General features: G+C 51.9%; 2 long non-coding RNA genes across 2 annotated transcripts; one reads left to right on the top strand and one right to left on the bottom strand.

Annotated features, from left to right (window-relative positions):
- Positions 1-1,509: 1,509 nt before the first annotated feature.
- Positions 1,510-5,654, bottom strand: LOC132685259 (uncharacterized). The gene is made up of 2 exons (XR_013550629.2): positions 5,468-5,654; positions 1,510-1,651 (listed from the first exon to the last, which is right to left on the bottom strand). It is a non-coding gene; the product is annotated as an uncharacterized LOC132685259 (long non-coding RNA).
- A 140-nt stretch (positions 5,655-5,794) lies between these two features.
- LOC132685260 (uncharacterized) lies at positions 5,795-11,955 on the top strand. Its single transcript, XR_009613024.3, has 3 exons — positions 5,795-6,789; positions 8,380-8,503; positions 11,475-11,955. It is a non-coding gene; the product is annotated as an uncharacterized LOC132685260 (long non-coding RNA).
- Positions 11,956-19,395: the final 7,440 nt, after the last annotated feature.

Genomic DNA, 19,395 nt, shown 5'->3' with positions numbered 1-19,395 from the left:
GGAAGGCGGTGCGGCCATCTGCTTACCTGCTAGGGGCCGGCCACGCCCACCGCCAGCCTTGGTTAACCGTGTCAAGGGGCTTCATTGTTATGCCCCTGAATCCAAACTCTGCCCCCCCCGAATCACCCCTGAGACTGAATCCGGGACCCGAATCCAGGAGGTCCCCCCACTACTCTGAGCCCCAAAAGTGCGGCTGGTGGGAGATAGCCTACCTGTTCCACTTGGCAGCTTTGCCTGCTGAATACCAGAGCTGCTGGGAGCCAGTGAGTGGGAAAGGCACCTTTGAAGTCCTCTCTCATGCTGAGCTGCAGAAAGCGGCTTGTTGTCTTATGCAGAGAGCAGTTGAGGATATCAAAGGGAAGACGGTATGTTAAATTTTGAGTGATCAATGTTTAATAGTCGGACTTGTAAGCTGTCAGGAGTGATGTTGAAGGAGAGATTCCCTGTGAATTGCAGGGTTTGCAATGTGACGGCAGCGGGGGGGACCAGCCCTCAACAGTCCCCGAGTGTGAGCAGGGACAGCCACAGAGCTGTGGTGGGGGCCCACACCCTACCACGCACGGACTTGCTCTGCGGGCTTGACCAGAGTGTGGGCATGATCGGGAACGAGGGGTGAGTGGGGGTATGGTCTCCATCTGCCCCAGACGCAGTCCTTCATGCACCGGTTCATTCATTCAGCAGATATTTAAATGCAGTGGAGGGGCGGGGGCGAGGGGGGGGGCTTCGTTGGTCATGTGCCCAAAAGAACCTAAAGATCTAGCACTTGCCAGGAAACATTAATTTGCTTTTTCACTGAAACTTCTCTGGAAAATCCCAGCCTGCCCTAAGGCATCAAGGGAAGAGGCAAGTGTCACCTCTGTGCTGAGGCAGGAGGCAGGTGGGTTCCAGAGATGGTGATGCTGGGATAGAGTTGGACCGTCAGCCTGCAGGTAAGCCCTGGCTCAGTAGGCTGGTTTTCCCCTGCCTTCTGGACATCCGAACATCCGGGGGTCTCTGTCATTTACCCAAACAGCTCGGAAGGCAGGAGAGAGCCTGCGTCCCCTTGCCTCGTTACCACCAAGCCCTAGCAGATCTGGAATATGTCTTCCCAAGACCACGAGAGAGGCCCTGTCCTGCCCTTGCTGGCTGCCGTCACAGCCAAGAACATGAGAGCCTGAGTCCCAGGCTCAGCCCTATTCCCTCTGGAGCTCACTTTCTTGTCAGGGAGGCTGCGGGGCTCAGACAAGGCTGTGAGTGGGGAGGAGCTCTCCCTAAAAGCTTTTTTGGCTGGAGAGCAAGAGACAGGTCAGGGATCCCCCGCCGCAGCCTTCTTCTGTTCCCAAATTCGGGCATCCTGAGAGGATCTGGAGAGGCTCAGAGCAGGTTCCAGGAGATCCAGTTGAGGCCCGGGATGCGGAGGGAGTGAGTGGCATGACGGCGAGCCGGGGTCCCAGCCACCTGCATCAGGCAGCGTCGCCGGACCTCCGTGGGCCCCCACCGTCTCCTCCGCAAAACGCAATTTCACGACTCTGGGGGATTAAAGATTTTATTCACTTCTTTTCAAAAGCCTCGGAATTCTTCCTGAACATCAAATAACTGCTGGCAAACACATCCTGATGAGTAACGTGGAGTGAAATAGAAGCAGATGGGCCTGCTCGCTCTGGCCTGTGCTCTGGAGGAGGAAGGGAAAATCACATTTGGAGTGAGGCTGGGCTCCAGGCCACAGGAAGCCCATCAGCAGGGCGATGCAGATTTCCAGGAGGGAGGGGTCAAGGTCCCCTAGAACTTGCCAGGAGATGGGGCCGTGCCGCCTGCCATCTGGCCTTGTCAGGAGGAAAAATGAGGAAGGGTCCCGGCAGCTGTACTCGGGGGTACCGACCGTGCTGCAGTGGGAGCAATGACCCCGAGGGGCCCTGGCATCGGGACTGGGGTCGTGAGGCAGGGAGCCAGGGAGCCTCCCCCTTTTATTTATTCCCCAGATACGTTCAAATCAGCTAAAGCACAACATTTCCCGGGCCTCTTTCAACTGGGGGATACCCTGAGACAGATATGGTCAATGAGAGCAGCAGGTATCTGAAAAGGGACGTCTGGAAAGCTTGTTTCCCTTCTTTAGACACCGCCCCCTCCCCCTTGCCACTTCCTTGACCTCGAGGAGCACGGACTTGACCCCACACACCAAAGATGGTGGAACAGGAGGAAGAAGGTCAGACACCTTCTTCTGGAAGAGACACTTTCTCTTTCTGGAAAAAGTGTTGATTGAGAAAAATAAATTAATGTCCACCTAGGCAGATGTCCTTTGGATATTACATGACACCGTTGCAAAAGCAAACCCTACTCCTGGATCGGCGGCCCCCGCGATTTACAGGATTACAGGATCCCCCCACCTTTGCTGGTCTCCCCTCCCCTCCTGGAGCTCAGCTTCCCTCCCCAAGCCCTCTCCAGCTGCCAAGGCCCCGCTCCAGGCCCAGCTCCAACAGGAGGTGGCCCCTCTGCAGACACCGAGGCCTCAGGCCATCTCATTCCTACCCCACCTGAGACCTCGGGCCGTGACCTGCCACCCCACCTCCAAGACCATTCCACGCTAATGTCCTATCTCTTCAAGCAGAGCCCGGACGTTAGACTCATAGATCCTTGGATGTCAGGTAACAGCCACGCAGTTTATCTGGGAACGAGGGGTTTCAACATGGCATATTATGATGGAGAACATTGAGGGCAAACCGGGATGAGTCGGTTCCCCAAAGATGTCAGGGCCACACGACTGGCATGTCTAGGTACCCAGAGAGCCAAAAGCAGAGCCCAGAGTGGTAGCTGGGGTGCCTACTGCTCTAGGGTCTTGCCTCTCCACCACCAAAGCCGAGGTTGGACCGGTGCCTGTCCTTCCTTCTTGCACTGTTCCCTCCTCTCCTGCATCCCCCAAAGTGCCCTTCATTTGCCCACCCAAATCATCTTTCTCAAAGATGGATCTAATGACCTGTCTCTCCCATTGAAAACACTTTTGCTGGCTTATCTCCATTTGACATTCAAGACTCTTGCCTGCTGGCTCTAACCTGACCTTCAGACTCATCTACCACTTCTGCCCTCCTGCGGACCCTCCACCTCCCCGTGTTTCACCCTCAGCTCCCTGGAGCTTTCCCCTTTCTCAGAGCGGGGGGGGTGCCCCTTCATAATCCTGAGCCTGTGCACATGCTCCGTCCCCACCCCTTTCCTCTGCACCCCTGACCTTGTCAGCCTAGCTATTGCTGCCCCTTCTGCCTCTCCCTCAAGGCCCAGGCCATTTACCATCTCCTCTGTGGAGACTTCTCTGACCGCCCCTTCCATAGGCCGAGTGCCTGGGCCATCTGGTGTTGTGACACTGGGCCCACTGCCTGTCCCTATTTACTTACCTGGTACCAACACCAGACCTAGGTTCCTGAAGGGCTGTCAACGTCATGTCCCCAATACCTGACTGTATCTGCACATAGTTGGCTTACGGCCTGTTGAATGAATGAATGGATGTATGGATGGATGGATGAATGAATGACGTGGTTTCCTCCAAGCAGGGCATGCACTATCTTGATTAAACAGCCAATAGTGTGCAACTGTCATATTTTGCTGCCCCCCTCCACATTCCCTCATTAGCAGCACCTTGATTTCCTTCTGGAATGTGCCTCTTCCCCACTGTGTGTGGTCTCGGTGGAGGGGAATTCGAGGCTGCTGCCTCCCATTACAAAAGCCAGCTCCTCGTGTCTCCCGGCCCACTCCAGGGAGTAAGCACGTGTCCCGAGCGCTCTTCTGGGACTTTGCATCTGGAGTGAGCGACGCAGAGCGTCAGCCAGGCTTATTGGTTGCTGACAACAGAATTCAGCTTGGTCAGATCAAAGCAGTAGGGCCAGGTGGGGGGCGTGGGTTTACTCGAAAAGGGGTGAGGTAGTCCACAGATTGGCCGGGAGTGCCAGGAACAGGCACAGGAATAGGCAGAGAGGCCAGGCCACAGCTGACCACAGCCGACCACAGCCGAAGCGTCCTCACGAAGCTAGTCTGATGAGGACACCGAGGCTGCATCACTGAGCGCAAGGGGCCACACAGGGGGCACAGGTGGTGCCATTCTTATCAGCAGTGCCCTGCAAGGGGACTTTGCTGCTACATTTGCTGCCCCCAATCTCCCGCTGCCAGCAGAGATGCGCTTGGCCCCTGTTTCATGGCCTGGCTCGTTCCTAGCTCAATCTATGGGAGAGGAGCTTGGCAGCTGACCAACCCGGGCACGCACCCGGGCCCTAGCAGCAAAGGATGCTGGGACCGCACAGATCCACAGTGGGAGGCTGACTCTGTCGCTTCCCCCCAAGACTTTGAAGGTAGGGAATTTGCCAAGTCTAGGAAGGAGGGGGTCATCACATGATGGGCAACAGAAAAGAATGACAAAATCCACCAGGCCCAGGGACAGAGAAGAAGGTTGGAGGTCACGCATCTCAGCCGTGGTGGCATGGTACCCAGATGTTCCCCTCTACCAGGTGGTGGCTGTGGTTCCTAATTCGGGCCCTTGGGAGAGGCCTGGGCCACCCCCCCCTCCCCGAGTCTGCTTCTCTGGGCTCCTGTCACTTCTGTGAGCTCCCGACATCCTGCCAATAAATTCCTTTTTGCTTAAGTTAACCAGTGTTAGTGTCTCCCGGCCGCAGCCAAGCAAGGCTAAGTGAAACCACATGTAAACACGAGTCCGTGCTGCTTGTAAAACACCAAGGCAGTCCCGATAAGGCCACAGGCCTTCTGACATCCCCCTCTCCAGCATGCTCCCCAGAGGGAACCACTGGTATGTGCTGGGTATGCCTGTCCCAGAGTTACTGGCCATGCTTCTGTACAAGAGTATGTGGCCCTCCTAAATACCTCCGGGAGATAAACTTCTATTTCGCAGTGCCTACGATCTCTCCAATTGTAAGATGTGCCATTATTTGACGGGCTACCAAGAAGGAAAAAAAAAATTGCCAATGAAACATGTTAAGATCTATCAGTTGTAAACTGCATCTTGATTGCTGGTGTAAGATGTGAAAAATATGTGTGCATTAGAGTAGGGGAAATACGGTCACAGCAACAACTCACTTACCCCTTCCCACCTAGGCACTCAGGCAAGTACTTTGCTCGTGCTGACTCAGTGAATCGTTTATTCCACGCAATCGTTTCTTGAGGCCGAAATAGAGTTCGCCATATTTTACAGGTGAGCAAACTGAGGTATAGAAAGGTTAGTTTATTTGCCCAAGGTTACCAGTCTAGTAAGTGGCGGGACCAGAATTCAGGGAGATGCCAAATGTAGAGATTGCTGGCTTAACAGCCAATGCGACGGCGTTCTGCCAGTGAGTGCCTGTGCGGATGTGCGTGCGTGTGCGTGCGCCTGTGGGTCTACGTGTGCACACGTGCGCATCGTGTGTGCCTATGTGGTTGTGTGTGCGTGTGCACGTGTACAGGCGTGTGTAGTTTTTAGTTAGGGAGTATCACGTTGTGTGTACCTTCTGCACCTTGCCTTGTTCATCCAATACTCTCCTGATGACCTTCCTGTATCATTACATAGGTGTCTTGCTAACGGCTGAGATACAGACAAGGCCATAAGGCCTTCGCCGTTCTCCTGTTGATGGGCATTAAGGCTGTTTCCGTTTCCAGCTCTGTGTAACAAAGCTTTAACAAAGGTCCTTGAACAGGCGTCCACGAGCCCATGTGTGAGTGTTTCTCTTGGGTAGATAATAGTGGGATTGTTGCATCATAAGGTACGTGCATTCTGAAGTTTAATAGATAAGCCACGCCCCCCCCACCAAAGCCACCCCCCTCATTTGTACTCCCGTGAGCAACCACCTCCAACCAGGGGGTGCCTGCATGTGATTTATATCTTAGACTTTTCCTTCCTCACCCTCAGGGGCAAGGGGCTGTCTCAGACCTCACCCTCCTTGGCATCTGAGGCATTTACACTGCTGACCTCCTCCTCACCCCCAAAATCGCGCCCTCCCTTGGCGTCCAGAAAAATCCACCTCCTTGATTCTGCCGCTCTACATTGCACATTGCTGTCACCCGCTCCTCACTTCAGCTGGCTGGTGCCCGGCCTCACTGCCATGTTGCCTGAAAGTGAGCTGGCCCAGAGGAGGGGTGCTGGATGGTAAAAGGCATTCTGAGGCGGCAACAGAGGGCATCCGTTGTCAAATAGGTCTGGTGGACACTGGAAAAAGTAAGGTTGCTGCAGAACTTCTCAGGGCCTTTATCGGCGGGCCAATGTGCAATGGCAATCTCCACTGAATGCAGGAGAACTAGAGACAAGCAGCCCCGACCGGCTCTATGTACCAGACAGCAGGCGCGTGTGCTGAGCCAGCCAGGAACGTGAGCCGTTCAGGGCTCTCCTTCTTCCTGCTTTCCACTGCAGCCCAGGCCCCCTGGGCTTCCACGGGACCCTGTCCTCTGCCCAGGTCTGCCTGTACCACATCTTACCCTCCACAATCCTCCCTGGGCAATGCAGAGGAAAGAGATTTGGCTAGGAGCAGAAGACTGGCCACCTGAAACCCTTGAACCGATTATTTAACTTTCACTGTTCCTCAATTCCCTCACCTGTAAAAGCGGGGGGGAATACAGTACCCACCTTAGGGGTCCTACTGTGTAGCTTAAGTGCCTTCATATGGAGAGTGAGAGCAGGTGGAAGGTGCTTCGCACAGCGAAGAAATAAGACCTTTCCAGACAGCAGAACTGGATTCCCAGTCTGTCCATCTCCCACCGTCTGTTTGTCCCTGACCACACTGCCCTCTTCCTCGGGATCCTATTTCCTCGTTCATTCCTGGAGGCAGATGAGCCACACCAGAAGGTTGGGTAAGTCCCTACCTTCAAGGGCCCCCAACTGTGTCTTGCTCAGTGCTGAGTCTCCCAGAGCCCAGCGTGGAAACTACCACGGAGCACTGCCCAGTGAGTGTGGGGTGAGCTGGACTGAACCAGGGGTCCCTAAAAGGAGGAGGAAGCACTGACCTGACAGATCAACAGGATAGTCACAGCACTAGGACAGACTCCAAGGGGGAGGGAGGGGTAGAGATGTGCCAGGCCAAGAGTCTACCTTGCATATGTTGAACGTTCAAGGATATTATTTAGATTGCTAGGAATCTAGGCAAGGAGGGAAGCATTCAGGAAAGGTCTCATGCAGAGGAGGGACTCAAGATCAGCCTGGCAAGATGGGTAAGCGTTTGCACGGCTTGGGGAACAAAATTGGATATTGCAAGAGGGATATTCACAGAGCAGTCACAGGTGGAGAGAGCAAAACAGGGGTAAGTTCTGGGTGGTGACAATTCAGGCACCTGCGTAGATGTCTGAGGATCTCCACTCTGCTCGGGGTGAGACAGACACAGCTTCCCTGCCAGGCATGTGCACAGATAAGATCTCTCCCCCAGTGAACAAAGCCAAGGTCTCCCACCCCGCCCCCCTCCAGGCTTGAAAAGCCCTCAGTGGGCAGCACTGTGGGCTTAACCATCCCCTAGAGAAAGAGGGAGTCTCGACAGAGACAAATGAGACGCGACATCCTCCTCGCTCAGCCGCCCAGGAGACCCAGACACCCCTCACGCCCATTATGAGCTCCCCTCCTCTTCTCCCTCATTATCTTCGCCGGGGTGTCCTCAGGCCAAAATAACGCACCCAACCCCTGCCTGTACCTGGGTATCATTATGATGACTCCCACTTGAAATTATTTGTTTTTCTCTATTGATCTTGGTTCGACACTGGAAAAATGTATTCTTTGTAAGGCATTCCCAAGGGCTTAATTTGTCCATGTTGGAAGCCTTTTTTAATAGGATTCTGCCCCATTGTTTATTCTGAACATTGAGTTCCGAGAGCTGAGATTCAGCTCTTTTAATAGAAACTCATTACCGGGGTCCCTCTGCATCAGAAAGCTGATACTGGCACTGCAAGGAGGAGACAAATTAGGAGGCTACCCAGGACCCGTCTGATCAGAAGGCCCCTCGGGAGGCAGAGTCACCATCTAACGCCCGCCACCCCCTCCTGTTAGGGAGACCTGGGGGTGACAGCCACCAGGTTGGTCAGAGAGCCCACAGGCCCATAGCCTACACTGGAGCTCACTGGCGTGAGGCAGCCCCCTCTATCCCTGGCCAGTTTTGGCTTCCAGAAGTTCTTCCTATCTTGAGTGGACCCTAGGCTCCTAGAGCAGGGTTTCTCAAAGTATGACCTCAGGTACCCCTGCATCAGAATTCCCTGGGGTGCTGATGTAAATTCAGGTTCTCAGGTCTCCTCCAGGCAGACTTGCCTGCCATGTGGCCCCCACCTCTGGGAGCTCTCTGCTTTAGAGGACCTTCCTTGTGCCCAGGCCTGGCTGGGCTCCCAGCGCCATCAAGGTGAGGAATCCCAATATTGGACCTGGTCCTGTGTGAATCCCGATTCCCATCTCTTCCTCTTTCGCAGAGACTATGTACCACTTCTACCTTGACCCCACAGCCTCCAAGGGTTGACCAGATGTCCTAAAGACCTCCAAGGACTGAAATCCATGGGATCATCCCAGGGCCCCGTGGTTGGGCCTCTGTAGCAGGTAGGCAGCCTAGCCAGTGAGTTGCTCCCAGGGACCAGCAAAGTATTTCTTTCATAAGATCATGTGAGATTAGGCCAGCAGAATGGTGCTCACGTGATTTTGGAGGGACTCGAAGTGTTTTGCCTCACCCACGAAACAAACAAACAAACAGACAAACAGGCAGTCTTGGCCTGGGGCCCCTGCCTGCCTTGGGGCCAACCCTGCCCCCAGACCGACGACATTAGAAGCATTGAGGACGAAGCCCAGGAATCTGTATTTTTGCAAACATCCCAAGGAATTCTGACACTCCCTGAAGTTGGGAAATCTACCGAAGTGCGGTGATAAAAAAGGGAAGGGAAGGGTTTTTAGAGTCACTCAGAACGGGGTTCAAGCTGTGGTTTGCAGCTAGCCAGCTGGGTGACTGTAGGCAAATTCTTCACCCTCTCTGGGTCCCACTTAGAGCTCATAAGGATTTTTGTTCCGGGATGGTTTCAAGAGGTCTTCTAGGGGCAAGGCAGCCTGCAAGCCATGCGTATATAAGGCTGGCCCCACGCGTATGGCTTCCCCAGTTCCAAACCCACCATATGGCAGCAATCTAGGCAACGAGGCCTGGAATCAATCCATCAGTCAGTCAACAAATATCTACTGAAACCCTACTATGTACCAAGCACTGTGCTCAGCACTGGTGAGACCAAAGCAGACGTGGTCCGTCATCTCCATAGGGGAGGACAGGTATTGAACAGATGAATGACAATTCATAATCATTATTCAGTTGCAGTGGAGATCGGTCCTACCTGAGGAAGAGCAGCGTGGTGTGGAGAGCAGGGAACATCCCCATGCAGCCGTCCGAGGCAGGCAGGGAGGGCTCCTCTGAGGAGGTGGTCATTCCGCTGGGACCTAGAGGTGGGCTGGCCGGGCGAAGAGGTAGTTTCTGTTCTGCTTTCTGTGTTTCAGGGATGCTTTTTCCTGCCTATTATAGCTCTTTCTGGAGGATAACTGAAGACGGTTGATTTGGTAGCTGCCCTACACAGAATCCGTTCGAACTCAGTGGGCTCGCAGTGGGCGGGCAGGCAGGCAGGAGGCATCCCGCAGGCCCGACTGTGTGCCAGCCGCCGCCCTAAGTACTTCCCCCTTGCCATCTCATTGGATGCCCACAGATGTGGACGCCCACAGTGGGCCCGCGTGTGGTTTCTATTTGTATCCCCTTTGAACAGATGAGGAAGACACAGAGGCTCGAAGAGGTTAACTTGTCACCTAAGTAAGGCCGCAAAGCTAATAAATGCTGGACCCAGGACCCAAGCCCGGGCAATGTGACCTATCAGGCCCCTAGGCTAAGACCTCCACGCCCCTCCTGCGACACTGTCTTTAGAGCCCACTCAGGGGAATCGCCTTTTCCATGGAGAGAGGGACCCAGCACACTGGAAAGTGACCTAAGACAGAGTTCACTTGAATGCTTTGACAAGCAATAACCCAAGAGGGTTCGAGGGCGACAGAGCTGAGGTCCTGTCCCCACAGCAACCAGGATGACTTCAGGCCTCCGCAGCCCCGTTCTGCAGGATGAAGAGCTGAGAGCAGGAAAGTGGTGCTCCCAGTATGTGTCTCGCAGCTCTGGGCTCCCCCAGACGTGCCCTGGGGTCGCCTTGGGTGGGTACAGGGCCATCCACTCCTGCCAGCCACCCCCAGATAAACACTGGGCCCCCCAGAAACAGCTGTTGGAAGACAGTCTCTGTGGCCATGAAAGCCGCGACAAGCTTTCCTTTCTAGCATCCTCCTTAAGTCCGTCTATATTTGTGAAGCACACATCGTGCTCTGCATGGAGGATCCAGGCAGCTCCCTGCCCTTGAGGAGCACCTAGGCCAGGGGAGGAGGCGTCCAGGGTCACTGCTCTGAGTAACTAGGTGTCATGGGTGGCAGGGTAGGTCCTTCCCAGCTTAGGCAGGAGCTCAGGAAAAGGCAGACGCCAAGCCGACATTTGAACCCAGGATTCTTGGCACTCAGGGCCATGTTTTCTTACCCACCCCCCCTCCACCCGCATCAAATAAATTGACTTAGGCATCAATAGAATGGCCATTTACTCGTGTAAAAAGCTCCGGGTAGAGTCTCGGGAGGAGAGTGGGGCTACAGGGACAAAGGCCCAGGGAAGGCAGGAGTCGAGTCTTCTGACCAAGGCAGAGGATCAGGGAAGAATCTTAAGCCAAGATGGGTTTGAACAAGACTGTCTTGTTTAAAGGTCTGACTGTCATGGTCAAGGGTCTGCTGCTGATGAAGGCAGGGTGTTGGGGTCTTCTACTTGTCTAGCATCGTACCAGTCCTCCCCCTCATGATCATTAATATTTATTGAGAACCCCGCCGGCCAGGAGGGTCTGAGCTGTGTTGCAGCACAACCACAAGTAGGTCCCAAATCTCAGGGGCTTAACACAACAAAGATTTGTTTCTTCCTCACCCAGGACCCATCGCAGATCCCGGCAGGTCTGCGGGGTGGGTGACCACCATGTAGGGCCTCACCCACCCGGTTGACAGGTCCTCCACTGTCCAAAGCTGCCCCGTCTGCAGCATGTGACCCACTCAGTCACCATGGCCGCAGGGAAGATTGGAGAATGGAGCACTGGCTTTCACGACCTAGTTCAGAAGTGACACATGTCACTTCTGCTCAGATTCCGTTAGCCTGAACCCGGAACTTGGTCCACTCGGCCTCAAGGTGGAGTGGGACGGGAAGGACTGTCTTCCATGTGGTTGGAAAAGCAAGACACAGTAGCTGAGTGCTAGCGATATCTACGAGTGCTGATTCTCTGCCAGGCATGGATCAAACACCTTACCCAGATTATGTCACTGACTCTGTACAGCAACCCTTGTTACTTGTTACATCGGGGGAAACTGGGGCCCAGAAAGAATGAACAGAAAGAACCTACCCAAAGCCACCCAGCTAGGAAGGAAAGACTGATACTTCACACTCAAGGGGCTGGGACTTAATCCTCACTCTTCCTCCTCCTAGACTCTCAGAGGTTGTCGGTGCAACAGGACTTCAGAGACGGGCAACTTACCTTCAGCACGCAGTCCTTCAACTGGCCCAGTGAAGGCATCCGTGTCCTCTTGGCATTAGAGAGATGGGGAGAGAGACACCATTTTTCCCAGTGGCCTGGGACGATCTCCAGCCTCCTGGGATGAGAAGTTACCAGACTAAAATATTTCCCCGTGAGGGAAGGAGGGAAGTGCATGGGATTGCAAGTCTGCCCTGAGTGGCTTCTGATGCGATGAGAGAGAGAGCACGTGGGCTTCCTGGGAACTCTGCAGCTTGTTCAAGGACTCTTCAATCACAGACGCCAAGTGCAGGGAGCAATAAACAAGATCGCGACTATGGCCCAATCCGTACGCTGGGGGGTCCGAGATTTCCATTTCAGGGCAGGGGATATAATAAGTAACCATTGACTCGCATATCCAGGTTCATTGACTTGAAAGGTCATATATTGATGGACACAAAGCCAAGGTCAATATTTGATTTTGAGGAACCATAAATCTTGATATCCATGGAAAGAGGCCATCAGTGCAGGTGTTGCTGGGTAGGGACAGGGACACATTCACGACGAGGTAATCCTGCCTCCTCTGCGATGGGTTAAGGACGCCCCTGTGCAGAATATTGGGAAGGAGGCCTGGGTGTGGTTATCAGTGTCAAGGTAGCTCTGGGTAGCCGCCTACTTTGAAGAAAGTCCACAAAAAAGAGGAGCCGGGACTGCCAGAGTGGAGCCGTTTCTTGCCCCCGTTCACACAGATGAAAAGAAATACCTGCCCTGCACCTTCTCCCTGCTCCCTGTTCCTCCTCCCCGCCCGTGGTTGGGGTTTACTCCCACTCTTACTGAGACGGGAGGTGGATGGAATTTCCCCATATCTGCTCTCCAACCCCCTACTCCCTTCTCCTTCAGTGCCCTTTTCATCATCTCCCCATGCGGACTTGGGTGCATTCCCAAAGAAAGGCATGCCAGTGGAACCAGAACTGAGGCAAAGATGCCAACATCTGCCCGTTGCAGTCCCTGCTCCGGGCCCTGCCCCCACCTCAGCACCCCATTCACAGCAGGGCCACCCAGACTGCTTCCCATCCCCACACAGTCAGGCATCTCAGGCCCTTGTGCGTTTGCTTACGCGGCAGCCACTGCCAGAAATCTCCCTGCCCTCCCTCCCTCTGTCCATACACCTCCGCCCGGGGAGACCTCACGAATCCCCAAACGCCTCCTTTGACACTGTCTCCTTTGTGAAGCCCTCTGCACCTCCTCCATCTGCCCCCGTAGCCACTCCGTCCCTGGTCTAACACCCGCTTCATCCCTTAAGCCGTTTTTTGCCTGAGTGGCCATTGGTTTTCATTTTCCCATGATTGAATTCTTGAAGGACGGGGCTGCTCCTTACTTCACTCTCCGTCCCCACTGCCTGACCGTGGCAAACGGTATGTTTGCAGAACGGATGGCTGAACAGCAGGAAGGACAAATACGCCAGGGAAGGGCCTCGGCATGCAGTCTGGGCGGAAGGAGGGAGGGGAGAGGGCGACCTGCAGGACGAGGCAGGGGAGAGGCAGTGAGCACGGGAGGCGGGGGTGCTGTGAAGCATCATCCTCTCTGGTTCCTCATCCTCACAGGCAGCTGCCCTGACGGTATTAATCAAGGCCCGAGTGCGTGGAAATATCAGTCCACTCTGTTCTATTCAAGTTCCCTGGAACTAAATTATGTTGTCAGGACTGGACAGAGCAGGAATGGAAAAGACCAGGCTGGATGACACGGGGCTGTTAAAAGGAGATGAATGAGCCCAGTGGTTTCCATTCAATTTTTCAAGGTTTCCCAAGGCAAGTCTGACAAATACCACCTTATAATTTCCAGGCACCCTGCACGGTCCCCTCCACAGACTCATTTTTTTATTTCTGCCCGTCAGATTAGAAGGACAAGGGATCCTTCTTGCTGTCTTGCAAATGGGGCAATGGAGGAACTGGGGTGAGGGAAGCACTTTGACCAGGGTCAAGGTCGGGCCAAGGTCAGGGCATAAATCAGTGACACATTCAGCAGGAGGATGTAGAACTCTGAGTTCAAAGAGGAGTGCCCTCTCCATCACCCCGCCTATTCAGCTTCTTCTGCAAAATGGAGCTGGCCAGACCCATCTCTCAGGGCTGCTACAAGGTGTCAGGGTGAAAATGCACCTGAAAACCCTTGAAACGGGAACGACGCTATTCATTCATTCATTCATTCATTCAACCGGCGTTTACAGAGTACGTGAGTACGTACCATGGGCCAAGCCATGCTAGTTCTTCCTATTTAATGTCTACACTCGTAAAGATCTAGAAAGAGGCTGAGAACTAGAGACGGACACAGCTGGGTTGAATATCTGTCTTGCCACTTGGTAGCTGTGTGATATTGGGTCAGACGTGAGACTTCTCTGATCTTCTGCACAGGGCGACTGTCAGGACAAATCACTTCAAAATAGGACAGCGCCCAGCACAATCCCCTACTGGGGATAAGTTGTAAATAAGAACTGCCGCATCTGAATGTGCCCTCCCCCCAAAAAGCAGGAGACTCTTCCCTCTGCGCGGGAAGAGCATCCCTTCAAAATGGATGCGTGTGCCTGGCTTCCGGCTCCTCAGTGTGCTGCAGTCGAGCGCATCTCGCAGCCCAGTGGTGAGTGAGCCTCAGCTGTAAACAAAGGACTAATTAAATTAGCATAAATGATTTTATGTAAATTAAAGACCCACGTTATGACTGCTTATTGGTAGCAGCATCAAATCTTGCCACAGCACATGCTTGTTTAAAATTAATGTGCATAAATGCTCCAAATATCATATTATTAATAATGATAATAATGGTGATGAGGATGATGATAAAAAACACATTCTATAACAGTGCCTCCTGGCTGGCTCTAAAATCTCAGCAGGGAGTGTGCTGAGTGTCACATTCCTCAGGGAAGCCGCCAGATTACGCAGCTCCTGCCCAGCCTCCCAGCCCGCACTTACGGTGCCATTTTGGTGTCTCCTGTCGGGTTCAGCTAACCTCTGGCCTCTTCAGATCCTGTCCATCTTTCAAGGCTTACTCAAGGCCACTTCATCTATGAACAAGCCCAACCCACAGGAACTGCAGAGATCTCTCCTTCCTTTTGATCTTTTAAACATTTTCTCCCCGACAATCTTTCCATCTATTGTCTCCTTGGATGCACCTCAAATCTGTCAGGTGGGTGGCAGGTATATTTACGATTCCCATTTTATAGATAGACTAATAGAAATCAGAGAATAGAAGTTCCCCAAGGTAACCTTGCTAGGAAATCACAAAGCTGAACTAAGCTTCCTATGGCTTGTGTGTGTGTGTATATATATATATATATATATATATATATATGTGTGTGTGTGTGTGTATATGTGTGTGTGTGTGTGTGTGTGTGTGTGTGTGTATCTCCCTGAAATAAGAGACCTAAATAAGAGGCTGGCATATAGCAGGTAATTAATGAACATTTTTAGGAGGGAAGATGTGAATGAACAAATGAGTGAATGGAAAGTTTGCAGAGTGCAGTCTTTATAATCCCTCAGTGTAATAATGGTCTTCCTCTTTCTTATTACCTATCCGGGAGTCAATCCATCAATGCCCCTGTAAATGTTTGAGGGACAGACCATACATCAGTAAGTACTCATCAAGTCTAAGTCCAAATATAAGCTCATCCACGTTGCTGAAGAGAAGACATACCCAGACTTTCCCTAGCCCACAGAGCATTTTGCGAGAATTTTATTTATTTATTTATTTATTTATTTTTGTGAAACTTTTCATTTTTTTAAGTTTATTTATTTTCAGAGAGAGAGCGAGAGAGGAAGTGGCAGAGAGAGAGAGAGAGAGAGGGAAAGAATCTCAAGCAGTCTCCATGTTGTCAGCACAGAGTCTGACATGGGGCTTAAACGCACAAGCCATGAGATCATAACCTGAGCCAAAATCAAGAGTCAGATGCTTAACTGACTGAGCCACGCATGTGTCCCAATTGCGAAGCTTTTACAAAGGCATCCCAGCCTCCAACACAAGCAGGCTTGGTAGCTGAGCTAGAGTTCACTTCACCCTTTGGGCCAGGTGCCAGCCATATGTGGTGGCTTTGCATTGATCAAGGACTTCAGAAGGTTAAGGGACTGGACATCCCTGCCTCCCCAAGAGTTCCATGGCACTTATCTCCTCATGATAGCACTAGGCAGGGACTGTCTGCCTAGAAGGGTGTGTGTGAGTGTGTGAGTGTGTGTGTGTGTGTGTGTGTTCCACTAGGCTGTGAGATTTCTCAAGTACCAGACATCAAGGGTTGTAGGACAAATGCTGGTTTCTGAAACAGACCAACTTGGGTTGGAATTCTACCCCTAGTAGCATCATGAATGCACTTCTGGGGGCCCATGAACTTGGATGGAAAAAATGACACGCTTCGGTTACAAATGGAGGCAACAAGCCACAGTAGTATTTGCAAATATCTGAGATTTTTGTCACCGGTAGAAACCACACGTCTCTGCCTGTTCCATTAAAGTTGTTGCAGATGTTTCAAAATATTGAAGACAACAGGGGTCAGCAAACTTTTTCTGTAAAGGTCCAGAGAGTAAATATTTTAGGCATGATAGGCCGTTCTTTCTCTGTTACAACTACCGCTCTGCTCTTGTCGCTCTAAAGCAGTCTTGGACAAGAGAACCTTGAAAGGGTGGGGCTGAGTTCAAATAAAACTTTATTTACAAAAACAAGTGATGATCCAGATGATAGTTTGCTGATTCCTGATATATGCAAGTCATTACCTTAAAGCTGCAATAGTTATTAAAATCTTGTCTAAATTTAAATTTAAAAAATTGTTAATGTTTATTTATTTCTTGAGAGAGAGAGACAGAGACAGAGCATGAGCAGGGGAGGAGCAGAGAGAGAGGGAGACACAGAATCTGAAGCGGGCTCCAGGCTCCGAGCTGTCAGCACAGAGCCCGATGCGGGGCTCGAACCCACGGACCGTGAGATCATGACACTTAACTGACTGAGCCACTCGGGCGCCCTAGAATCTTGTTATTTAATGCCTCGATAAAGAGGCACATAAATTGCTATATCAGACTTTTAAAATGTTTGGAAAACTGCATTTCAATATCATTAGTTGCCCTTATGAACCCAGGCATTTTGTTTGACGCATTTAAAAATGTATTCTGAGCTGGATTGCATAGACTTCACCAGGCTACCAGGGGGTCCTTGACCCGCTGAATGTGAAGGACCCTTGTTATTTAATTTCTCTCAGCTTTAGTTCCACCCCCCCCACCCCGCACAGATTGGCAAAGCTAGTAATAATAATATCCAAGGCAGAGGGTTTTGAAAGGACGCAAGGCAGTTTTGAATATAGAACTAGCTTAACTAGAAAGTACTAGAGAAATTTAAGATATGAACATTTTCATTTCTCCAGTGGTGCCCACTACAGCCCTCGGTACATACTGCTATGTACTATGTACTGAATCAATGTCACTGAATCATGTACTATGTACTATGTACTATGTACTATGTACTATGTACTATGTACTGAATCAATGTCTGTGGCCATCACGTGAGTTGAGCCAAGGGCCTGGCATCCGTCTCTCCAGAAAGATCCTTGAACAATATGAGAGAGAGAGAGAGAGAAAGGAACAGAGAGACCGGAGAATGCTGGCGGCTCTGAGCATTATTTCACAATTGTCTATGCAAAAGTCCTACCCATCACGTCTATTTAGAAGTTGCACTGGGGATATAAACAGGAAGGGGGGTGGGGGGGAGATGGCGAGTTTCGAGCAGACACTTCCTGCTGACAAGGCAGGTTTTAAGAGCACTACTTGTGCAGTTTGTGAAAGCACATGAACCTTGAAATAGAAATATGGACCTCTTAATTCATCTCTCCCTTATTTGATAAAGTATAAAGTAAATGAATGCAGAACATTTTCCCTTTAATTACACAAGGAGAAATGGGTAGGGGTGCGCGGCAGGGGGAGCAGAGGATGGCGGGCCAGAGGCCACGGGGAAGCACTGCGCTACCACAGCAATCGCAATGCATGGAGGCTACGTTGCGGCTTTGTTGAGATTTCGGTTGCGGAGAAAGAGGTTGAAGCTACGGGTCACGATCAGATCTACCCAGTGCCAAGTGCCTTCCAACTGGGATTCTGAGATAGGCACTTGGACGAGGGGGTCTCTTCTGTCAAAGGGCTTACCGTTCAGTTAAGGAAACAAGTCTGCAATGCACAAAGCAGGCATCAGGATGGCCGGGCAGTTATGACCCTGCATTCCTGAGCAGGAGACTGGGCCTCCGAGCAGCCCTGTGCAGTTGCTACTGATGTGCACTAAATAGTTCCAGTTCTGCCCTTATGGAGCTGACATCTGGCACGGAGATGGAAAATACAAATAAACCCCTTGAATAAACACGTCAGACATCGAGCCTCCGCTCCTAACCCTCCTCACCTCTGGATTCTTCTGCTATCTGTCCCCTTCGAAACGCTGCAGTTGTCTGTCCCAGTGAGCGTGAGCCCCAGGCACAACCAATTTACGTAGAGGCAGTTTAGAGTCAGGGTGCCACAGTATTCAATTATTTCAAGTTGGAATAGTTCCTCCCAGGCTGCCAAGAACCCATATTTTATTCAGTTTGATTATGATTTTGTCAAATTAAAAATTGTTCAGGTTCACAAGAGGATGACCAAGGGTTAGAAGATCAGAGTTTGTTGGGAGTTGAATTGTGTCCCCCCCAAATTTATATGTTGAGTCTCAGGTCCAAACACCTGAGAATGTGACCCTATTTGGAAAAAGAGTCACTGCAGATATAATTAAGAGTAGGCAGGCCCCTGATCCAAAATAACCGGTGTCCTTTTTAAAAGGGGGACTTTTATGGGGCGCCTGGGGGGCTCAGTCCGTTAAGCTTCCGACTTGATTTCGGCTCAGGTCGTGATCTCACAGTTTGTGAGTTCGAACCCTGCGTCAGGCTCTGCACTTGGGATTCTCTCTCCTTCTCTGTCCCTCCCCTGCTCATGCTCTCTCTCTCTGAAAGTAAATAAATACACTTGAAAAGAGAGGGGGACTTAGATACAGAAGACACACGGGCACGTGGAGAACTCCACGCGAAGAGGAAGACAGAGACTAGGGTGATGCGTCCGCAAGCCAAGAAGCGTCAAAGGTGGCTGGCCCACCGCCACAAGCTATCGGGACGGCGTGGAGCAGATTCTCCCTCACAGCTTCAGGAGGAGCCAGCCTGGCCCACACGTTGCTCTTGGACTTCTGGCCTCTTCTGGAAAGAATAGACTTCTGTTTATGTTCTGCGGTATTTTGTTACAGCAGCCTTAGCCAACTAATACAGTGTTCTCATTTGGCTTTCCAGCTGCCGGATGACCCGGGCAAATGACTTCTCTGGACCTGCGCTGGAGAGGCAGCAAAAGGCAGCGGTCCAGAGTGGGGGCCGGGCGCCTGCCTGCCTGCCCGGCCTTGAATCCCTGCTCTGCCGTTTACTAGCTGTGTCATCTCGGACAGGGCCCTGAGCCTGCCTGTACCTAAGTTTCCTGCCCTATAACAGGACAGGAGAGACTAGCTGGTCTCCAGGTGGCCTCCCATCCTAATTCTTGACAAGTCTAACGCATGCACTTTTAAAAAATCATTGCGAGTTAGCAGGAGAGGCCACTTCTGAGATGCGAGGGCCATCTTAACAGGCCCCCAAGAAGAAATGGCCCCGTGGCAGAAGACAAAAATGGAGGAACACGCCAGGCAGAGCCAAAAGATGTTTCTACTGTAGGGAGGATGTTTTTGGACCGCTCGAGTTACTGGGCCTTCTCTGAGTAGAAACCCCAGGGTGGGTGAGCACAGCTCCCAGTGTGGGACTGTCAGGACATGGTGGGAACGAGCGTGATTGCCACGGGAAGCCAAGGATGGATGGTCTCTTGACTGACCACGTGGTAATGAGTT

The sequence above is a fragment of the Panthera onca genome, chromosome D2 (genome assembly GCF_046562875.1).
Source record: "Panthera onca isolate mPanOnc1 chromosome D2, mPanOnc1 haplotype 2, whole genome shotgun sequence".
Taxonomy (NCBI): domain Eukaryota; kingdom Metazoa; phylum Chordata; class Mammalia; order Carnivora; family Felidae; genus Panthera; species Panthera onca.
The sequence above is the reverse complement of the archived record's forward strand: the minus strand, read 5'-3'. Positions and strand labels throughout refer to the sequence as shown.